Source organism: Homalodisca vitripennis, chromosome 7 (genome assembly GCF_021130785.1).
Source record: "Homalodisca vitripennis isolate AUS2020 chromosome 7, UT_GWSS_2.1, whole genome shotgun sequence".
NCBI classification, from domain to species: Eukaryota; Metazoa; Arthropoda; class Insecta; order Hemiptera; family Cicadellidae; genus Homalodisca; species Homalodisca vitripennis.
Genome location: NC_060213.1, coordinates 37,892,565 through 37,918,578, shown reverse-complemented (window position 1 = coordinate 37,918,578; position 26,014 = coordinate 37,892,565).

The window sequence follows — 26,014 nt, the reverse complement described above, 5'->3', positions numbered from 1 at the left end:
GTTCAACAACTCAGTTCTTCAGGGGAAGTTTCCATCGGATATGAAGCTCTCTAAGGTCATTCCGGTTTTCAAGAAAGGCAGTAGGTCTTCGCCTCAACAGTATCGTCCCATATCAATTTTACCAACCATCAGCAAAGTCTTCGAACGTCTCATTCATGTTAGACTAACAGACTTTCTAATCAGAAATTCCATTCTGAGTGACACCCAATTTGGATTTGTTCCTTCTAAATCCACCACCGATGCTATTGCCCAATTTTCCAAATATGTATTTACTCATCTTAACAATCAGAATCACGTAGCTGGTGTTTTTTGCGACCTCACGAGAGCGTTTGATACAGTTAACCATCTGAAACTCCTTAATAAGCTTGAACTCTACGGCATCAGAGGTTGTCCCCTGCTGTGGTTCAGGTCCTACCTTTCAAATCGTTACCAGAGTGTCCAGGTTACCAACTCCTTTGGTACGGCACAGTCAGAGTGTTTGGGTTGAGGGGCCTGGAGAGCTGTAGGCAAGTGTTTCACCAAGAACGTATACTAACCCTCCCCTCCATTTTTATCTATTCCGTATCAATTTACACTTTTAAACACATTACCGATTTTCCTACCCACAATCATATATATCCCACCAGAAATAAAAATAGTTTAACAGTACCCCACCATAGTAACAATATGTTCCGCAAATCAATAGAATATTTAGGACCTACAATTTATAACAGATTGCCAGATTATTTAAAAGCCAGCACTTCACTTGCATCTTTTAAAAACAAACTAAAAGACTTTCTTGTGAAAAACTGTTTTTACTCACTCTCTGAATTTTTGTGCCCCACCCAACCTTACAAGTAAAACTATCATTAGTACTGTTTTTCAATATATTTTTAATTTGTAGTTTTACCAGATATAGCAATATTTTTAGTATTTAGTTATTTTATACATATTGAAAATTCTCGATACATGTTAATGTTAATTGAATTGAATTGAATTGAATTTGAATTGAATTTATTTCATGTCTTTAGGCCTTGTGAGAAATGGACACAGTCATCTTACAATTAATCAGTCAGCATAATATTATATACTAGAGTAACTTATAAACTAAACACCAACAATGTTGAGTCAACAAGAAAACAAATAATCAACAAGTCAATAACAAAAAATATAAAAAATCTATAAAATTGATAACAAGATAAAATCCAAAAAATATAAAATTTAACAAGACAAAATCAACAAGATAGAATCAACGAGATAAAAATTTAGTAGATAAATAAAAATGTGGACTTTCTTAAGTTAAAAACTACAATCTACATCTTTACAAGTCAGGTACTCATTGATTGAATAGAAAGGGTTTTTTACAAGCCAAATGAAAATAACCTGTTTGAATTTCTTTAAGTCTACAGAATTTGCCATACGACCGAGTTTATTAAAAAAGGTAATGGATAAATAACCAAAGTTCTTTTGAGTTTTGCTTAATCTACAGTAATCTTTGTCTAGTAAATGCCTATTTCTAGTATTGTGAGAGTGCACATCACTCCTATGGACAAGATCATTTGAATTCTTCTTAACATAAACAAGACAGGTGTATATATAAAGATTTATTACTGTAAGAATGGATTCTTGTATAAATAAAGGTCTACAACTAGCACTTCTGTCTGAGTTTGTTAAAATCCTAATTGCTTTCTTTTGTATTAGAAGAACTCTATCAATTCCAACTCCGTTTCCCCAAAAAAGTAAGCCGTATAAGAGTATGCTGTTAAAAAAGGCAAAATAAGAGTTTTTTTAAGTATTATTTAGGTACAAAGTGTTTTAGCTTTCTTAACAAAAATACAACTCTAGATAATCTAGAACACACTTGGCTAATGTGATCTGACCATGTTAGTTTACTATCTAAGACAATTCCCAACAGTTTGACATTAGGTAAAAAAGTGCACTGATCGGGTTGTAGTGCAAATAATATTTGTTGTGTCTTACATTCATTCAGAGCAAGTTCATTAGCCTGAAACCATGTCTTAGCCTCGAGGCAAGCCTCGTCAATAAACTTACATAAGTTAATGGTATTTTTGTCAGAGCTAAACAGAGTAGAATCATCAGCATACAGAATGGCGTTGGCCTTAACATTACAAGGGAGATCATTAATAACAATTAAGAATAACAAGGGTCCGAGTACCGATCCCTGCGGCACGCCAAACTCGACCGAGCGATAGGCAGAAAGAACACCACCAACACAAACTCTCTGCCCACGCTCAGCCAGGTATGATTTTAAAAGCGCCAATTCAGGTTGTTTTATGCCATAAAAAGATAATTTAGAGAGCAGGATTTCTCTCGGGACACAATCAAAAGCCCTGGTAAGATCGAAAAGAGTCGCCAAGGTGGCAGCTTTAGATTCAAAACCATCGAAAATCGATCTCACCAAAGCTCCGACCGCATCCAAAGTACTTCTTCCTGCTCGAAAGCCGAATTGAGAGTTTTGAAAAAGGTTGAAACATTCAAAGTATTTACCGAGTTGATCATTCATGATGAATTCCAAAATTTTTGAAAAAACGGGTACCACAGAGATCGGTCTATAGGAACCGGGTAAATCTTTGGGACCCTTCTTATAGATAGGCACAGTTTTAGATGTTTTTAAAGATTTTGGGAAAACACCAATACACAGGCACTGATTTATACACCAGGTGAGAGGCAATATGATAGAGAAACAGATTCTCTTTAAAAGAACACTAGACAGGCCATAGATATCTTTACTATTTGAAGATTTCATATCTTTCACCACTTGCAAAACCTCATCACAAGACACTGGCTTCCATTTAAAGGTGTTAGGAGTACGTGGAGCTTGACCCAGGAGATCCTCAGCAGACACGTTACTGGGAGATATGCTTTGTCGTACCTCTTTCACTGTCTCAACGAAGAAGTCGGAGAAAGCCTCCGGCGAAATATCTGGACTGGATGGAGGGGTAGGGCTCCTTACTGCAGCAATAATGGACCATGCAGTTTTACAAGGATTAGACGCAGAGCTGATTAACCTCTCATTTGCATTAAGCTTTGCCTTCTTCAGTTCATTTTTATACTTGCTTGCTTTGTTGTCTCGATCGAGAGAATATGTACACACGGAGTTTTGAGAACCATACTTCTGTCAAAAAAAACAACTAAGGTTGATTTTATAACATTCTTTATATTTGTAGCCAACGTAAGATAGTAATTATGATATCTGCATTACTCTTCTGATCAAGCATGAGCATGGTTTATATTAAATAAATATTGCAGTTAAAGGTGAATTTTTACGTCAAATTTGAATTGTATTATCTGGATAGTAAAGTCTATGTTTAACAGTGATTGCAAAAACAGTTTAAACAAAATTTGTCGTTTCTCTTAAGCTTACTCTATGCTTTAAAACTATAAGTGTAATATATGTTTACAAAGAACAGCTGATTAAAAATTTGAAAAGACGTTAACATATGTTTGCTGCAATGCATTTCTTATGGGTATTTCTGTAACCAGTGGGGCGGAATCCTGAATCGGGAAAGGGATGGGCATAGCTTATAAACCTTCTACGTGGAAAAATACATATACGTACAAATTTTCATCATGATCGGTCCAATAGTTCACGATTCCATAAAGGACAAACATACAAACATTCATTTTTATGTATATAGATCTGTGTACTGCAACCAGTATAGAGAATTCTTGGTCCTTCAACACTACATATTCTCATCTGATAATATTTGTAGACGAGAACGTAGCCTAGCAAATATTCTTTGCGGGAAGAGTCCAGACAACTGATATTTTCCTGTAGTGGACAGAGAGTAAGGCCCTATTTTATCGCTTTTAAAGTTCTTGGCCCTTTTCCTGTTCGAGAGAGATCTTTCAGCAGTACATGTCCGTAATACTGAATTGTTTAAATAATAATAATCATTTACCAAAAAAAGTAATCGAATACATTGGAAATTGTTGTTGGGGGCGGGGTTCCGGACTTTTACAATCCCCTCGCTGGTTACGTCCTTGTTTGTAGACGTTGGGCATGTATGGATAAGAAAGACCATGGTAATCTTTATATTTATTGCGAGAGCTATATAAGTAAAAGCATACACCACATCTGCTTTATCTCTACTTGCGGCAAATTTACCATTCATAAATTATAAATCACTTCGTCTAGAGATTTCTTTTTTGATGCTATCTTTGCTAACTCTCATTTACAAACCCACATAAACTAGTAAATTTTAATTTTAGTCAGTAGTCACTTACTATTGAGTTGAAAATTAGTCAATTGTAGATTTTTAATATTATTTTTATTTTATTTTTTTATATTGACAAGTTAAAAGGAAATACATAGTTGTAAAACTCATATTAAAATGATTGGCTGAGAGCTAGCAAAGCTGGAGAAATTTCATGTCTGTCTCTCTGTCTTTCTGCCTGTTGGCAGGATATCCCTAAACGAACTGGCTTAGAGACTTGAAATTTTACATTATTGAGGTTCATTTCTATATAGATAAAACTGAGTTGGATGATGGTGCATGTCACTCTATGGGAGTTTTGCTAAGCATTAGCGAATATTTATATATTGGTCATATGGATAATCGTGATGGAAACGAGAAAATAGTAGAAAATTCATTATGAGTACAATGATATGAGATTTTAACGTGTTAAAACATTTTTTTACTGTAGTGTAAAAAGAAAAAAATATAATCAAATGGAAATAATGTTAAAAAGGATTACAAGATTTGATTTCAGAGCTTTCTGGCTTTGGAATACCCATCCAGCTCACCATAAATTGTATTACTTGAACACTGCTATAAAACCTAACACAATGGTAAAATTATGAAGGTATTACGTAGCAAGATTTCATCTCTAGATTTTAAATTATGCATCTAATTTAATTTCTACATAGAAAAGAACGCGTTCTATGGTGGTGGATAGCTAACCAAAAATGTTTGCTGTGTGTAAGTTTTTAATTTATTTTCTGTAAGCATGTCTGTGTGTCTCATCTCTTCGTTGGCCATCTCAAGAATGAGTTGAACTATAGAAGTTTTACATGAAACACATGCGAAGTCTTTTATATGACGTGAAACTTTTTGTGGTGTACTTATACCTGTTTATATGTATAAACATAGGTATAATTATTAATTGAGTGATGTCTGTTACTTTTCATCCTATTATTTAGAACAAGGTAGATTACGCTAGACCATGTGTCGTGAAGTTGCATGCAAAGCTTCAAGTCCATAGCTCATCTCATTGTGATGTGGACAGCAAATAAGACAAAAAAAGATGTTTTACAGCCTCCAGGTAGGCAGAAGAGAAGTTTTGCCACCTTACTGAATGATATGTTTCAATGACGCTCAGCCAAATCCCAAGGGTACACATGCACGGTCATGAAAATCATTCATACCAACCTAGAAATAACGCTTCATGCAATTTTAAAAGCATTGAAAATTAAAATTAAAACTTAATTTAAAGTGTATTTCAACAATCATAATTCAGTCCTTCAACTATCAACCTGCAAAAAATTATTTAATGAACTAATATTATTATCTTTATTTTACAATAACCAAGTGTTTTCATTTAACAATAAGATCTATTTCTACATTGTAATGTGCTACTGCCATTATATGTCGGAGAAGATCTCCTCTTCATTTCTTCACTTAGTTGATGTCTCACAGTTTATGTCATGAACTGAATGATAATCATCATCATTGACGTAGTGAAACTCGCTATCTGGAAATATACATTATGTACTTTAATCACTAATTCATAAAATAGACACGTTCTATAATTTATTTCCAATTGAAAATTATTATTAAAACTTCAAAATTAAATGTAAGTAATTAAATACGGTTACAATTACTTGATTTTGGGACACAAATAAAAAGACATACTACGTAACAGTCTTCGCTGAGGTTGGATGCTCATTTCGTTAACAAAAGGTCCTGCGGACATCATAGAGTGAAGAAGTTACATTACCCAGCCGATACAAGCACAATCCTAGAACTCAGTCTTGTCCATGTCGAAATGAAGTGTCATGCAATATTTGAATTCTAAGTTAAGTGTCATACCAGTGGTCAAGTTTTATAAGTTCTGATGAAGTAAGGAGGGCACTAAAATGCAAGCATGTGAAGAAATGCACTATCACCGATTTTTAACATTGTTGTTCCATTCTATTTTTATACTTTTTACCGTATGACTAACCTACGCACACTAATACATCTATGCTAATATCTCTTATAATTGTACTCAGCTTGTTAAAAAATTTATTTATTCTGCCATTTTCCCGATGCCATCACAGTTACCCATAATACCAATTTATATATATTTACTAGTGCTAAGCCAAATCTCATGAAGGGACACGTTACCAAACTCAGTGTTGCTCATTTAGAAATGATATTTCATGCAAAATGTATATTCTGGAAGTCAGTTTACGAGCATGCAATGTTATTTTGCAGTCCCTCGAATGATAATCTTCACTAACACTCGCCAATTATGTAAAAAGCTATCCCCATCTAAATGTTGAGCATAAGTAACGATGCGTTCTTACGCATGCCAGTATGTTTTTATTATCCAGTTGACGGGTAGGTCGGCCATGTTGTATCTTTTTTAAAGGCATTTGCAAGAAAATTGTAAAATATATACTTCGTACAGTTTATGCTCTCCTTAAGGACACAATATAAAATATTTACTAACGTTAAATGTTTCATTAGCGTTTGCCAAGCATATTACTCGAGGGCTTGACCAATTTTTAATTTTTTCCGTCTGTCAATTAGTCTTTCCGCATCATGTTCTAGGAAAAAAATGACCAACGATTTGAAATTTGCATGGAGGTTCATTACTGTTCAAGCAACATCTAGTTTGACGGTGAAGCATGTCAAACCGTGGGATTTGGCTGAGCACTAGTGAACATTTTTACCTTGGTCTTGTGGGAAACAATTTTGGCAAAGAGAAAATCGCAGAATAAATAAATTTGTGAACAAACATATGACATTATAACACATGTAACTATGGAAATGAAATGTCGGATTAATGTAGGACGCCCATAGTGTGGCGTACTAATGCTTTGTAGAACTATACAGAGGAAAGGGCATTTTTGAACACGATATTCAAATACATTTTGGTTAGTGCCAGTATTTTCCCTCAAGGTACAACAATTCTACTTTTCCTTTTATGCGTGTGTGTATTGACCACTGAAATACTAAAATAATACGTGCATTGGTAATATTAACTCTAGTTAAAAATTCGTAGTTGATTCAATAAAGTGACATACTTACAGAAGTGAGAAGAGAATTATCGACCGCAGACAAGTCCAGTGCTGTCAGGTCAGTAGATGTGTGAGCCAGCTCTAGTGTGAACACTTCCATCTGGAAATAGGAGTAGTTTTTGTGAACAAATTATGAAATTAGATGATATGAAAATAATGATATGAAAAATGACATTATTAAAGAGGCAGAGTTAGGGCTATCAAGCCTTCCCTATCACTCAACCTGAAATATATTTTACATTTAAACCAGTTTAATTTATATTACTGCACCAAAATCCCTTAAATATTCATAATTGTAGTATACTTTTTCATATTATTTATGATTTGGAAATTGTAATCAATGAACTTTATTTGAACAACACTACAACTTTTGTATCTTATGATTCTTAGTATTTTTATAAGTGATTTAGTTTTGGGCTCTATTGTTTTGTGGTCCCAATCATTGTAAGGCGAATGTAGTCACTAAAAATCGAAAATAAAGTTTAGTTTTGTATTCCGTAAAATTATGCTACATTTTTTCTAAACGATTAGATGTCAAATACTTGACATTTACCTAACGTTAAATACTAATTTCAGGTTTAATATGACAATATAATGAAAGCGAGAACTTAATATGCAGGAATCGTGCCTATTTACTCTGCCTTTCATGAGCGTATTCAGAAACTTTACCTTTAGCAACTTTAGATATTATTTTCTCCCAAACTATCATTGAAATGTTTTAATATTCTTAATAAAATTGTATTTGATAATTTATGATCCTTACAAGTGATCTGATGTCTTATCGCTAATACAGACACCCTCATTAATGGCGGGCGATCCTCACAAGTGATCTGCTCTCTTATCGCTAATACAGACACCCTCGTTAATGGCGCGTGATCGTCACAAGTGATCTGCTGTCTTATCGCTAATACAGACACCCTTATTAATGGTGGGTAATGTTCACAAGTGATCTGCTGTCTTATCAGTAATACAGACACCCTTATTAATGGTGGGTAATGTTCACAAGTGATCTGCTGTCTTATCAGTAATACAGACACCATTATTAATGGCGAGTGATCCTTACAAGTGATCTGCTGTCTTATCAGTAATACAGACACCCTTATTAATGGTGGGTAATGTTCACAAGTGATCTGCTGTCTTATCAGTAATACAGACACCATTATTAATGGCGAGTGATCCTTACAAGTGATCTGCTGTCTTATCAGTAATACAGACACCCTTATTAATGGTGGGTAATGTTCACAAGTGATCTGCTGTCTTATCAGTAATACAGACACCATTATTAATGGCGAGTGATCCTTACAAGTGATCTGCTGTCTTATCGCTAATACAGACACCCTTATTAATGGTGCGTAATGGTCACAAGTGATCTGCTGTCTTATCAGTAATACAGACACCCTTATTAATGGTGGGTAATGTTCACAAGTGATCTGCTGTCTTATCAGTAATACAGACACCATTATTAATGGCGAGTGATCCTTACAAGTGATCTGCTGTCTTAACGCTAATACAGACACCCTTATTAATGGTGCGTAATGTTCACAAGTGATCTGCTGTCTTATCAGTAATACAGACACCCTTAATAATGGTGGGTAATGTTCACAAGTGATCTGCTGTCTTATCAGTAATACAGACACCATTATTAATGGCGGGTGATCCTCACAAGTGATCTGCTCTCTTATCGCTAATACAAACACCCTCATTAATGGCGAGTGCTGCTTATAAGTGTTGTACTGTCTTTTTAAATGGGCTGCAATGGACTGTTAAAAACTGCAAATTTTAACGTTGAAAAATTTAACATTTGTAAATTTGCATAAAAACATAGATTTTTATCCAAACTTTGGCCTTTAGTAGTTGAAATTTTGAAGTATATAAGAAGCTCCTATTGAACAAAGGATAATTTTTACTTTCTACTCAGAAATGAAATGAAAAATGACTTTATTGAATACAACGTAAAACATATTCAATTGGCGAGGTTAGGACTATTAAGTCCTCTCTTACACCTAACCATAAATTAATAAACTCTACTATTACTGTAAAATAAGAGCCACAATACAGTTTACATTACTATTTTACAATCGAAAATTATAATATCTATTTATATAAAGTAATAAAATGAAACAAAGGTTTTCTATGAAACTAAAAATAAATACATAGAATAAAACTTACAAGGAATTTAACAGACATTCATCCATCACCATTCATACAAAGCCATTGTCCCATACCCTATGCCACGATATCGTCAACCCGAAGAGGCCCAAAACAGATGGTCCCTAAGCACCCCCCGAAACCGTTCCCGACTACGAATACCTCTAATATGATCCGGGAGATTATTCCAAAGTCGACAAGCAGAGACTGTGAATGATTTACTGTAAATAGAGGATCTATGAACAGGAATAGATAACAGAGAGGCTCCACGTCGAGTATTCCAATTGCTTGTTTCAGAAATGAAAGAAAAGCGTTCAGACAGATAGGAAGGGGAATGATCGTTATACAAAATAGAATGTAACATGCTGAGAATGTGGAACTGACGGAGTAGAGTCAACTTTAACAGATGTAACTGATTGATGAAGGTTGTTATATGGTCATATCGTCTGAGGTTGAAGATAAAGCGAACACAATAATTTTGAGCACGTTGTAATCTGTCCGAAAGCTCAACCGTCATGTCATTTATAACTTCGCTACAGTAATTGAAATGGCAGAAAATCAGGGTCTTCACTAGCATTACTTTCAAATTCAAAGGTAAATAAATAGCAAATTGCTTAAGACTATGAATACCAGCAAACACCCTGCCACAAGTCTCAGTAACATTATTGGCCCAACTAAGAGTTTTTGTAATAGTCAGTCCAAGATTTTTGACCTTGTCACTGTATGAAAGAGGATGACCGTTCAAAATGAGTGTAGGAGTGTTGTTCAAGTCGATACCGCTCAGAAGTCTGGAAGTTCCAATAAGAATAGTTTGAGTCTTGCTTTCGTTAAGTTTAAGTCTGTGTTTGAAGGCCCACGTTGCAATAGCGTCAATGTCAGTGTTCATGTCAGCAACAATGTTTAGATAGTTCGAAATGGAAAAGTGGTTGTAAATTTGTAAATCGTCGGCATACAGGTGAAAAAATGAGTGTTTGATCATAGCAGTCAAATCGTCGATGTAAATTGAAAAAATAAGAGGGCCAAGGACAGAGCCCTGTGGCACCCCTCGATTCACAGGTTTCCAGTAGGAGTCTTTGTCGTTAGACCTAACACACTGCTGACGATCTGACAGATACGACCTAAACCACTCCACACAGCCATCAGAGAATGCGATTTTAGACAATTTCAAAAGAAGCAATGGGTGGTAAACGCAGTCAAAAGCCTTAGAAAAATCAAAAAGCGTTAAAATAGTAACAAGCCTTTTGTCCATTGCCGAACGTATATCTTCAGTGATTTTTAAAAGAGCACTCGTTGTACTGTGATTAGTACGAAATCCTGATTGAAAGTTAGACAAAAGTTTATTGGATTCGAGAAAGAAACATACTTGTTGATGCACCACTCTCTCAAGGCATTTAGATAAAGCTGATAGAATGCTAATAGGTCTGAAGTCTTAGGGGTCAGCAGGGCATGAACATTTTTGAAGTGGGCGAACAATAGCGAGTTTCCAAACAGACGGAAATATTGAAGAAGAAAGAGATCTGTTAAAAATATTTGTAATAATAGGAACTACTACGGGAAGAATATATCTCAACAATTTCATAGGTATTTTATCGGCTCCAACTGCGTTACTAGAAATTCTCAAGATCGCACTCATAACGTCAGTCTCAGTCACACTAGCAAAAGAGAACTGATGCCGAGCACGATTAAGTGGAACAACACTCAACTCATTGGTATAATCACGGGCCCCGGATAGATAAATAGGGATATCCACAAAGTAGTTATTGATTATATTTAGATCAATTGAGATAGGCTTATCAGAGTTAACTTTACCTATGCCAAGCTCTTTCACTTTTTTCCATAACGATTTTGTTGATTGTTGAACAGAAAATTGTAGATAGTAAAATCTTATTTTGGCATTGCGAAATTGTTGCTTGACTCTGTTCCTTAGTCTTTTATATATTAGCCAATCAGAAGGTGACTTAGTACGTTTTGCTTTACGAAATGCAGAATCTCTTTGAGCCTGCAAAATTACGTATATCATCTGTGATCCAGGGAGCTGGCCGCCTAGTAACCCTCCTTGTCACCAGTGGAGCGTGCTGGTCACAAAGTGAAGAAACAAAAGAGCTAAATTTATTGACCATAAGATCAACAGTAGGGGCTAGAATTACCTCATTCCAAGGTAAAGCCCACGCATCATTGAAAAGAGCATCTGAATCAATATATTTGTAATTTCTGAAGGATACGAATTTGGGGCACGCCTTAGGAATGGATAGTCTGTAAACACAGAAGATGAGGTCATGTCGAGAAAGGCCAGGGGCAGGGTATTGTCCATGATGCACAACGCGATCCGGGTCAGCAACTGCCATAACGTCCAGCAATGTGTCGGCAGTAGCTGTGTGGTGAGTGGCGTTTAGTGGAAGAATAATTAAATTACAAGAAAGGAAGAGGTTAGTCAAGTTGGTCTTGTCGTAGTTATCAGGTCCCAGTAAATTGCAGTTAAAGTCCCCCATCACAATGACATGTCGATAAGGAGCCATAAAATTGATAAGTGAGTGTTCGAATTCCACATGAAAATCCAGGCCAGGTGCCCTGTAGCACACAGCCACTAGAACGTGTATCCCATTACAACTAATATCGATAATCATGTACTCAGGACACCCTAACCTGGAGTTATCGGAAGAGTAAAGGACAGATACAGGAAGATGAGATTTTACATAAGCGGCCACTCCACCGCCTCCCTTCGAAGTGCGGTCGTTTCTATAAATATTGTACCCGTGAAGCTCAACGCTCTTGTCAGTTATATGGGATTTAAGCCAAGTTTCAGAGACTAAAATGATATCAAATTGAATGGAATCGAAAATAGTGCGGAATTCATCTATGTGGCAGAAGAGGGACTGAGCGTTGACGTGAGCCAATTTAAGAAAAGAACGGAAAGATGACAGTGATTGGCGAAGAGCATGGTGGAGAGGAGGTGAGGCAGAGGCACCGACAGCGCGTCGAGCACGGGCGGGTGCGTCAGGACTCCGCACGGCTAGCCGTGACAAGACCACGACGAGGCGGAGCGACACGCGACACAGGCACAAGACTCGGCTACACACTCAAACCACACACACTCATACGGTTTAATAAAAAAAGACATATTCTGACAGTAAAAATCTATAATATTTTTATTATTTAAACATTCACGCAATGAAAACGTGGGTACTGACATAGTTTTCATTTACTCACTTGGTCAGCTCCAATAATGTAAATAATTTAAATAGTGGCAAAAAGTAAATTTGGGGGGGATCTTAAAACTGTTCTAACGACTAAAAATTAAGGCGATTACCTCATAAAACAAATATGTAATAAATAATATTTAATTTAGTAATGAATTAATATGTCCGAGCAAATATTTTGTTTCATATAGTAATAATCTCTAATACAGTAGGTTCATAAATTATAAATATTTGATTTAAGTATGCTATATATAGTATACATACATATATACGACACGCATATGCTTATTAAGACAAAATAATAGGTATTACGAATGTAGTTAATTTCAAATCAAGTATAAATATCATTAGGCTAGTAACTAATAGTATGGCTGTATTCCAGCTTTGAGGTAAGAGACTCTGAACTAAAATATGTAGTTCGCTGAAGGGTATACATTACATATTCACATACATACATACAATGTACGCATACACACACACCCAAACACATATACACAACTTAGGCGAATAAAAAATAAATAAAAAGGTTTACTTCTATTCTATACGTAAGACAAAAGTATTTTAAATAATAGTAAAACATATTTTAGCAATATAAAACAATTTCAAAATAATTGTGAATATTAGAAGTAAAAGGAGGTTCTTAGCTGATAGGTATAGGTGTAGGCGTAGGTGCAGCCAGTCCAATCTTCGCCACAGGAAGGTCCGCCAGTCTCGTCGCCACACCCCTAGCGCCCTGATGGTCGACCCACATCACGCGTCCATCATGGGTCCAAGTGCTCCTGGCCCCGAAACGCACCGTCGCCTGTCGCAACACCTCCGTCCGCCGGGCCGTCAGATCTTCTCTGATTGTGACGCCAGATCCCTTAAGTCGTTTCTTGGAATCAAAAAACCTTCCGCCGGTCCCTGTAGCTGCAGAATTGAACAATAATGGCACGACTCCTCTTACGGCCGTCAGGTGCTGGTCCAGGCTGAGATCTCCCGACGCGGTGGCTGCGACTCAACTGCTCTCGGGTCATCTCCAGGCCTAGTCGGTCACGGCAGAGATCGATCACAAGCTGGTCTGTGTCTTCAGCGGTCTTCTCCTCTACGCCAAATATCCGGATGTTGTTTCTGCGCTGGTATTGCTCCAGCTCATCTGACCTCTCTCCCAGCCTCTCATCAAGCTCACCCACACGCCTTGTTAGGATGATCACCTCATCCTGCAACTTCTTAACCTCTTTTTGCATGTTGGCGAGGGCATTCGTCACTGCAGACTCGACGGCAGACTTGACTTCTTCGGTGAGCTTGGCGAAGAGCGCTCTCAGTCCCTCACCGCCTGACAGGTAGTTGTTGACACACTTCTCTACGAAGGCAGCGTCAAGTGTGTTGGAGGGCTTGTTATCAGCTGGCATTATCGATTTAGTAGGACTTGAAGCAGAAGAAGCGGAGAGCGAGCGCTGGAGTACGGGCTTATCAGTTGAAGATAAGAGAACCGGTTTACCCTTTGAACCTGATCTTAGATGAGGCGGAGAACGGAATATGAAATAATGATCGTTTTATCGTAAGAATAGAAACAAAAAGATTAAGAATTGGAAAAATATTACTTGCAATGTTTAGAAAAAAATATAATGAATACAATTGTGTAAGATTTGCGTAAGAAATTAACGAGTTTACCACCAAAAATTAACTAAAATACGGAGCCGAACTGTACCACGTCTTACTCAAGACAAGTCATCCCCACTCCGATCAAAGACACTCTGATCAAAGTAAAACGATCTCAACACGAAAAAAAATTGTAAATGTATTCAATTCATGCAAAAATTCCAAAACGTCTGAGGTCAGATTTGCAGTTACGAATATTAAAAAGGACACATAGTGTGCTTTCTCACTGTTAAACTCCACAAGGAATTATAACAATTTCAGTTCTAATATTTTGTCATAAAGACATATATTATAAAATGCAAGAAAAATAAATTTAAACTTACGTTGCATGTCCAAAATAATAGAAATATACAGGGTATTCGTTAAAAATAAGTAAGGTGACTGCCATATTTGAAAATGGTGGCAGTTTTGTAAAGTATGCTGTCAAATTTATATTTTCACAAATTAAAATGTTGGCCCATTAGAAAACAACGTTGTATACTAGTCTGTATTAAACTGGGTAGGTAAAACCGGCTTAAAACCAAGCCTGAAAACAAATCATACCTTTCATCCGATCATTCCATGTGATGAAAGTATATCAATGATAGTAGAACAATTTTGTTCCTAGTATATTTTCATTTGATATATTTAAACGTAGGCCTAATTGGTTTGAACGCATAGTGGAATTAATCACAATACAGAATTGATATTTTTAAAGAGAGCAGAGTCAAGTTCTTCAAGGCCGAAAGCTACCAGAGACCTAGATTTGCTAAACTAAGGGAGGTCCTTGATATTGAAAGCTACCGTAGTCTGAGAGTTCACAGAAGCTAAGAACTACTAGAAGGGGTACCTGTCAGAGACCAAGACTTCGTGTGGGCCTCGAGCTGTCTTAGGCTATGTCCTGCAAAAACCGGAAGACCCTAGAGGTTGACACCTCCTGGACTATGGGGACTGCAAAAAGTGTGAAGTCATAGAGATCGGAAGATCTTAGGGTCTGAGAGATCTAAAAGGCCAGAAACAGAAAAGATAAGAGCTGTCAGAGATTTATATTTACCAAAAGACATTGAGCCGGCTCATGGAATTTGCCTCGCGCATGGAAAGTTCCATAGGTTCATGATTGTATTTATTTCATAAACGAATGTTTTAACTAAAATATTTCCCAAATTTTATTTAGTCAGGTTTAACTTCTTTAATAAGGTTTTAAGGTAACTTTACGTTCATATAATTACGATTAATATTGTATTAAAGTCATTAAAACTCTAAAACTAAACCACACAACCACACAAACCTCTTTCTCTACATTGCTAAAGTTTGAGGTAAATAGGAAGTACCTTCTATTAACATACCTTCTTTCTGTATTCCATTGAATGTCCTCCAAAGCTTATTCTCCTGTTGATCTCCCACGTCAACGAATCGACCTGTTGCATATTTGATTGTTATTGTTAGGCAAATTTTTGTACATTTAAAGAATATTTTAATTTTATTTTTATGGTAATTTTTATCCTTATATCTCGTTCTCGTTTACATAGTCATTATGATCAGAACAAAAAGGGGAATGTGAGTTTTATCGTTATTTGATAACAATTCATTGAAAAGAGATAAATGGTTGGTCTTTGTTCTATGCAATAGTTGTTTCCCTAAAGTTAAGAGAATCTATAAAAATCAGAAGATGAGATGTCCATATTTCCTTATTGTACATAAACTACATACTTTGTGTTCAATTAACTAAATAATTCCCAATGCCTTATTCATAATAGATAGTTCTTCTACTCTTTGAAAACAAACTAGTTTTACATCACTCGAAATCAAATATAAGTATATTCTGAAAGGATATGTATATAATTTATCCCCACCAAAATGTTTCTTAATTAAAATAATGTATATAATATAAAAGTACACCATTTAAATATGACGGTTTGTTGAACTGAACGTTAAGTTAAAACACAGGAAACTTACAAAACTCGATACCTTTGACGAAGTTCCAGCCAAGAACAGCATTTGAAAAATAATGTAGCTTTGAAGCACCGAAGCTAGGACTGGAGAATGATACTCATAACACCTGACCTCCTGGTGTAAACCGTAGACTGTCCAGTGAGCTGACAGACACTGTAGGAACACTATCAGACCATTGACTACTGCATTGGCCACACGCAGTGAAAAGACTTCATTCACTTTCTGGTTGAATCCAAGAGTTCTTCTGGTTGTGGCTATTATGTCCAGTACGTCATGAGTGTCTGCTGCCTTTTCTACAATGCATTTCATCCTCTTTGATACCATGTGCTTCATCAAGACGGCTTGAATCATGGAAAATGATGTTGTAACTGTATTGATTATGTAGAAATTATCTACGTATTGTACGAATCTTAGGTACGGTAATAGTTGGATGACTGCGAGACCAACAAAGGTCAGATAGAAGAAATCAGTCTGATAACTAAAAGTTTGTCCCAGAGCACGGTCAATGCTGTTGAGGTCCTCAAGGCCGATTGTGTTCATCCGGTCGACAGTTAGAAACGCCCAGGTATTCATCACTGTTGACAGTATGATGCTAGCACTCCTTAGTTTATCGATAAAAGAAGTGATGCTATTGACTGTGATCGAGAAAAAAACATTTGTCTCAGAAGTAAAGCAAATTATTTGAAGTGACCCCACCACAAGTTTGCTTCATTTTGAGAATTTTCTTGCACCAATTAGTTTAGGAATTGATAGGGGATTTAAATCATAACCTTTTACAAAAGACCTTTCCGTCAGCATAGCAGCGAATTAAATTTTAGTATGTTATGTTATTATGGTGTAATGGAAACTAAATCAAACTGTATACTCAGCGTTTACGTTATTTAAAGAAAGACAAAAGAGAACATGAAAGATGTCCAGCTTTCAATACAGTATGAAACTAAACTGTATTGTTTCCACAGCAAAATGTTTATAGTCGAGTAAATCAATATGTACTTGAACAATAACCCTGGCAACAATACATGAACAATAACAAACTCATTATTAGGGCCATACGTGCCCGCTTCACAGGTCAGCTAAAATGGTATCATGGATGTATTATATATTCATGATATAGTCTGAGAAATTAGATAATTAACTTCTACCTATTCAGTATTGGAAATATTACGGTATGTTTACAGTTCTTACAATAAATGCTTATTTACTAAAAAAATAAATTAATGGTTCTCTAACCTAATTAGTGGAAGTGAGAAGCATAAAGCACAATTTCTTTGCACGTGATATTTTGATAAAAAAACGGTACCTATGTAAAACAAAACTAATTGCTTTTGTCTTAATCTAACTTAATCATAAATATGTCGATTGGGGTTACTACATAATCAACCCACTATTTAATTTCATTCAGTATTTGCCAGTTCTTCCTGTAGAAAACATGGAAACATCCAAGTACAGTAAGATTCGAACAACCACAAACATTTCCTTCGGGATGTTTTCTGGGGAGCTAAAGTACTTCTTGAGATTGTAGCTTCTTTTCTTGAGATTGTACTTCCCATTTTAAATGCACAGGGGATAAAATATATTATTATTCGAAAATATAATAATCCATAAAAGCTCGGTCTAATTTAGTTCTAATTCAAATTGTATTTAATTATTGTTTTGCTATTCAATAAAATGTAATTATTACATTCTCAGGGGAAAGCATTTACAAGTTAAAAACACTCTGTTAATGAAAACTGCTGGTTTAGTATAGAAGTGCCTCATTCCACGTAACTCATATCAGTATATAAATAATAGAAATATGACTTAATATACTTGTGGCAAACACAACTTTCTTTTTCTCAACTTAGATTAGTTTTACATTAATGTAGATATTCCTTTGCGTATATTTCACATAAATCAATTTGTTGTTACAAATTATGTGGACCATCTAAACAAATAATGTATTTCTATTTGAAATCTACAGTAGGGGTCACCAAAGAGTGTGGTTGGCGGGGACCAATAGAATGGATAGGCCTATGCGACGTTTGCCACACGACACGTTCATTTTGGCAGCGTCGCTCAGTCCTCATCGGCTGCTCCCAGGTCACGCGCCAAATAGGCTCCTCCCTCAACTGCACTCTCTGATGGTCCCTACTATAGACATGAAGGGCACATGTGACATTTACGTTTCTTCAGACAGAGCCGGAAGTTCTGGAATATTTTCTACCTTAATAATATAAGTAGAACAATCACCTATCGTAAATTTGTAATATTAAAAATAAAGCCTCATTAATCACTTTGAATTTTTCCAATTCATATTTGATATTCCGATAAATTATTGTAAAATTGAGATTCAATACATTAACAAAATGATCCAAGAAACTGTGAATTTATACAAATTTTAATATATTATTTAAATTGTAGAATATTATATATATATATATATATATATATATATATATATATATATATATATATATATATAAAACCTATGTAGATTAACTTACAGTAATTATTATGAATATTTTCTTGCTCTTAGATTAGTCCTAATGAATACATTACTGCATTTGTACTGTAGAAGTTAAATTCCTTAATTGGAACTGTAAGTCATTAAACAACTAATGGTCCATAAATGTCCCTTCTACGTGACTTTAATGTGTTTTTTCGACGATAAGTTTCAATTAAATTGCACAGTTACTTTTAATTTGCCATTTCCCCTTTGCTAGTAAAGACATCATAAAGTGTACTTAACTTTATGCCATGTTGCAAAGCCATAAGCTATATTAACGTAACAATAACTGGTTCGCTAAAAAAGCAATGATATTCAAAACATCATTACGCATAGTAAAACACTACCTGTTATTTTTTACATAACAATACAGATACAGATCCACTACCTCTGCCAGTCAGACTATATGTATACTACCTAATTTCTAATTTTATATTTTCATTGGGGTCTCTTAATAATTAGCTTTTTTTTAAATATTTGTTTGTTTGCAATTTAACACGTTTTATCATCCGTTAACGACAATGTTTAGATTTTTAATGATGACATGATTACATTGTAGAATAAACGATACTTGTTATCTGAAAATTGTCGAAGTGATTCTTATCACTATTTTTTACATTAGAAACGATTGGGATACTACCTATAGTATAAGTGCATATGTACTTTGAATAATAGTCTACACATGCTCTTGCCGTTAAAAATGACTTTATTCAAGTGGTCACCAAACTATATATAATTTCAATTTTTTTTATTTAAATTCCAAACATTTTTGTATGCTGGAACCTTTTTACTTTTACTAGATTTAAATAGCTCTAAAAATAAAGTAATTATGTAGGTCATTATCACTGATCACTGTAAGCAGGTGATAACAGTTTATTAGTGCATATATCTTTGTTACTTTTTTGGTTTTTATCAAAAGTAGCAAAATAAAGGAATGATATTTACTTTTAAATAAACAGTACTTAAAAAAATATATTTAATTTAGACTAACTTCTAACCCTTTACCTTAACTTTTAAAGATAACTGAGCGTTGTATTTCGAAAGTTGTTGAGTAAAAATAGAATTGTAGATTTTTTAACATCATTGGTTCCAAATGTAATAATTTTTAGTTGGCTGTTTGAGATATTTTAATTAAACTATCATTAAACATGGATTGAAAACCACACAATGGGTATATGTAAATAAATAAAGGAGAAATTTGGATACATGTTATGTATTATATTACAAATTTTTATAAAATAAAACTAAAACTCGTTTAGTTTTGGGTTTTAAATTTTGGGCCGCAATCACAGATCCACTATGATTCCTAACTATGAGCTTCTTTAATGTGGTTGGTTGCAACATTATCTAAATTCTAAACATATAATTATTGAGATTTTATTATATTTAAACTTTTTTATGACAGTTATATAAATTCATCTTTAAAATGTTACATATTTTTGTATATATATATATATATATATATATATATATATATATATATATATTAGTATACTAGTTTTTTGGAACCTTACCAAATATGTCATAAAATGAAAACGAAATATGATAAATACACCTTGTTAGATAAGCTGTTCAATGGTAAGTTTTATATATTTCATTACTGTAATAACTTTATAACTTTAAAGTTTAATTTTGATAACTTTTTAACATACAAATAAAACATAATTTTGTTAAAGTTTTGAACTATATCAAATAAGGAAGTATTCACTTTTATAACAGTAAGATTATCGTGTTTTTAAGACTGGATTACTATAATAAATAAATAATAATAAATAAAAAACATAATACAATTATTGTATTTACATAAATAAACTAATAATTTGAATCATAAGGTATAAGTTCACAAAATATAATGTTTTATTTGAAATATATTGGAATCTAACTATTACTACATACCAATAAAACTATTAAAAATATTTAAAACAATTTTCACTACAAAATGTTAGTTAGTACTTCACTTAATTTAATTAATTAACTGTTTTTAACACCAATATAGCATAGATTAAAAAAATCGTATGCCTATTTGATGTAAAATTATACAGTTCATCCTTCCATAAAAATATGTAATATTTAATATTTTACTAAACGTAAATACAATTTTGACGATGGTAATATTTTGACCTAGTATGTTAATTTAAAATGCCTGCACAAGAGCTTAGGGGTTTTTTATATATCGAAGAAAATTTTATTTATTTCCAGTTTTGTAAGAAACCGGAAATTATTTATGGGAATTAAATATATCTTATTAAAAGTTTATAGTGTAAAAAGCTTTATGACGTTTTAATATTCTATTAAATAGATAACGAAATATATTCTGCATATATTTATTATATTATGTTATCATACATTTTTATATCGATCACTATATGACCAGTAATACTATGTTAATACACTGTATAGTTCAAGAACAAAAATAATGTATTTATTTTCGAAAGCTAATTAACAAATAAAAGGTAACGGATTTTGGTATTTATTATGCACTAACAAAAGTACGGAGATCCCATAGAAGTTGAAACGAGTCGACAATAGAATCACGTTTGCTCGTAAACGAGAAGCCTATAAGCCAGAGACCGCCTTTATTTACTCTGGACTCTGCTCTTTAACATCAATAAACCTTCCAAGTGGATGTGGATTTTTGCGTTTAAGAATGTATTCGCTACAAATTCCTATACAGTTAGTCCAGTTTAGGAAGAAAATTATCACGTCTCGATTAACGCAGAGAGCAAAATTTTAAGGCAAGAGAAAGGTTTTAAGAAATATGTTAGTTTCTTAAACTAAATAAGACATTCTGTTCATCCAAGGTTTTAGTTGGGGCTAAGAAGCCCCTCTCTAACACAAACTGGGAACCGACGGCTTTAAGGTAACTTCGAACCACCGTCAATGGCCGAGCAGACGTTCTGCTTTGCAAGGACAGGATCACCGGCGGATCAGTTTCATAGAACATTTTCTTTAGTTCGATTCTTTTATAATGGCTTTATTTGAGGTTTAAATTTTGTGTATTTAGTACATTTAATATTTACTGCTGATATGATCATGTACAGTGCCAATCTGATAATATTTATGATCACAAATGGCTAACATGCCAGTGTGACGAACACCTGTGATTGTTGTCAAATACAACCGATATTAGATCCTTGTAGAACATTGTTTCTCTGATGTCTTACATGAACAGTCGTCTATACTAGTAATCATACTGATACTGACTCTAATAAGGATATAAAAGGTAATATGGATAAATCTGAGCCATTTATTGGTGTAAGACATTTTAACTAACCTATAAATAGGACACTTAATAGGTATTTCGTACAATGTGAGCATGTAAAAAAATATTTTTATCCCCATTACAGACATTTATTTGGCCACCAAAACATGCTCTTTCCTCGAAAGAAGCATCATAATAAGGGATCCATGTTTTCTCGTGTGTAAAGCAATATTTGCCCAAAGTACAAAGGTTGTAACTCAAAAGGTTCGGTCTGTATTGTGTACACTCAGGGACAAACAGACGGTAACGTTGTTACAGGACACTCCAGACTTATCACCTATGGCTCGGGATACATTTATAGTTCCAGGTTCATTATGTACATTTGAATACGATTCAATCACAATAACATAAGTTTGTCAGGTATATAATGTCAAATACGATTAAGAAAGTTAATATTTGTATCCACTTCAATAGAAAAGTTGTTACAGGACACTCCAGACTTATCACCTATGGCTCGGGATACATTTATAGTTCCAGGTTCATTATGTACATTTGAATACGATTCAATCACAATAACATAAGTTTGTCAGGTATATAATGTCAAATACGATTAAGAAAGTTAATATTTGTATCCACTTCAATAGAAAAGTTGTTACAGGACACTCCAGACTTATCACCTATGGCACGGGATACATTTATAGTTCCAGGTTCATTATGTACATTTGAATACGATTCAATCACAATAACATAAGTTTGTCAGGTATATAATGTCAAATACGATTAAGAAAGTTAATATTTGTATCCACTTCAATAGAAAAGTTGTTACAGGACACTCCAGACTTATCACCTATGGCTCGGGATACATTTATAGTTCCAGGTTCATTATGTACATTTGAATACGATTCAATCACAATAACATAAGTTTGTCAGGTATATAATGTCAAATACGATTAAGAAAGTTAATATTTGTATCCACTTCAATAGAAAAGGACTAGGATTTTTAAAATCAACGATGCGTTTAATTATCGGAAACAGGATCGTTGGTAAAATGTACCACCTATTCAAAATGAACGTAAAGAACTTGTGGTAGTCTACAATTCTTTTAAGTAATTTAGTTTGATTTAAAAAGCTTTTCATTTGAGATAGAAAAGAAGCAATTTAAATTGGGAAGCTTCGCCTTTGCAAACTGAAGTGCAAGTTCATGGTTGTGCAGTTCAACAATCTATCAGTATACCTACATAAACCCAATTTCTCGGTGAGTGTTCTGGGAATTCTTGATAATGCATAAGTATGGCAATAATGAACAATCTTCTTTTAAAGAATGCTAGAAGGTTAATGTCTTTAAAGAAAGATTCATCTCTTAAAAAAATACAAGTGCACCAGGAAATAGTTTTTGGGGTGCTCAAGTGACAAGTACCTATTTTGGATCTGTTAAGTATAATTTAATTTTTTCCAGTGTTATTAACTTTAAGCATTAAATTAATTTAAAAAAATACAAAAGTACGAGTAAATTTTTTTGTAAAAGGATGTCAAAAGGTCATAATTCACTCCCTTTTTCATATTTAACTATATTAGTCATTATTTATTTTGAGACCCACTTTATAAATACCTAAAATGGAAACGAGTAGGTATATGATAGAGAAATAGACTAATAACTATCAGTAAAAAATTTTATTTCAACGATATGAAAGCAATTATTCTTTATAAAATTGTGCAATATATTTCAAGTTTCTTATGTTTTTTTGGAATATCATGAAGTTCCCTCAGATAATCAACCTTTGCGTTATGCTCTGTTTAGTACTTTTATCTGAAGAAATATAGAGACCAGCGGTTTTATATTTACAAAGCAAAATAAAAAAATATATAACAGCTGGCTTATTGACTGCCATCTAAATTATAGCACCTAAGAACAAAGGTAAAATCCAAACATAATTACAGCCACTTCTTTATCAAAGAGTATAGCCGAAGGATTTTTTTAAGATATAAGAGATTGGCATCTAATCACATTTCACTTTTAATTTGTTTATTATTTTTGTAACTCATTATGAAAATATTCAACGAAAACTAAAAAGCTTTTTTACATTTTTACATGAAAATCCCTCATAATTTTCTAAATAGTAACTTAACCTTTCATCTCTTCATTTTTTATTGTTAATGTTGGTCTTATGATTTAAACCTGAATGACTTCTCTACATAAAGATCTAAAGTAGTTTTATTTATTAGGATGGCTAATTAAACTTAGACCGAGTTTTGTCACGTTGCCAGTACGTGAGAATTGGTTTAGCGCTTGACCTTAGCAGTAAGGTCGTGACCCTGCCCTGGGAGATATAACAGCTGGAAAGGGTCTAACAAACAAGTAAACCTGTTAGCTAACGACATCAACCAACACGTTAACTCACTGACGCTGCGCGGATTTTATGATTGACACTCTACGTGCTTGAGACCTGTTGTCCGTAGTTTAGTATGCACAGCTTTATTAAAAAATGTAAAAAGAGCGTTTATATAATTTTTTATAACATTATGACTAACTACTACAAATAAAAAAAACCTGGTTGGTTTCAATTTTCATACTACAATATAACGATATTATCTGTTGGTTTAAATATTTTTCTTCTTATATTTTCCATATTATATTTGTATATAGTTATTTCAGCTCTTCACACAGTTTTTTAATGTTTTGCTGAGAAATATATCATTCGGTACTAACCGTTTTGACACAGTTATAAGTGGCTAAATTACAAAACTCTGCAAGTGAAAATAATTGAGGTATAGTGATTAAAGACAGAACATGTCAGTTTAAGATGTCTAATTTTGTGATATCACAGTTTAAGGAAAATAATTTTTCCTTGAATTTTGAGTTTAGCTCCAGTTCAGCTTCCTTTCATTGGAGCGTCTGGCATCTGACACTGTCTCAGAGTTGACTCCTGGAATCTGGAGTCATGTTCCTCTGAAAAGATCCCAGGAATTTCGACGACGAAGAAGCTCAAAACGAAACATATACATCATTTCGACATCAGAGACACCTATAAATAGGTGGAGTGATAGTGTCATTGTCTCATCAGATACACAATTGAGTGCACTACGATGTAATAAACACGATCTTTAAGTACGGTGGAGCTTCCGAGTTGTTTGATTTGTAATAAAAGCAAAGTGAACTGGAGCTAAACTGAATTAAATCAATTAAATCAATCCTTAAAATCCATTAAATCAATCCATTAAATCAATCCTTCCTACCATAGCTACGTTATGTATAGAATTTTCCCATTTTTTCTCCTACCTATATAGGCACAAAACACGTAATCGTTCCAAGGAAGTAAGCTTAAAATTGGTAATTTATTAATAATGGTTTTACTATACAGGGTGTATATTATGTCTGGAAATACCCAAATATATCCTTTAATAATTTAAATATAAATTTGAAACCTCTTACAATCGTGATAGAGATTGGGCATCTACTTTTTGGAACAATGTTTTGTTATGTCACACCAACGGGGTACGTCCTGCCGAGGGTATCGTGAATATTCTTAATGGAAGCCTATACCTTGTGATACATAATTTTAAAGGTAATAGCGTACTGAATTGAATGCCACAAACCGCATCTCAACGGAATTATTCTATCACAAAATAGAGCATTTTTAGTATTGAAAATTTACTGATGTTCAACAATGTAATTTTAACATGGTTCTTGCCACAAAATGTGTTACACTAATTTTTTAGCATTTTTTAAATGTTCAATTAAAATAAAATAAACAATTTATTTTTAAGCTGGTTTCATTAGTACAAATTTACCAGTTTTTTATTACAATGAATAAAACTTATGAGTCACTTTCTCTGATTACTTATGAATCTGTACTTGGTGTTTTCCAGTCAGCAGGAAGGTTTAAAGAGACAAAGGTCACTAGCCTATGAGAAACATTATTGTGTTATTAATCATCTGGTCTACAGGTTTCAGTTTGTTGAGCATGGAGCTTTCACTAGACAGGTCTAAGCTTGGGAATTACAAATGGACAAAGGTCATATAATTCCTGTCGAGTTAATCAGTGTCTCTGAAGCATTGCTGTCAACAAGTTATCTAATTACAGTAGTTCAGTTTTTATTTGGAATTTTAATGGAATTGTCTGAAAGAGAACGAATTACTCTGTTGATGATGCGAGGATATGGCGATCGTCAAAGATCTTATC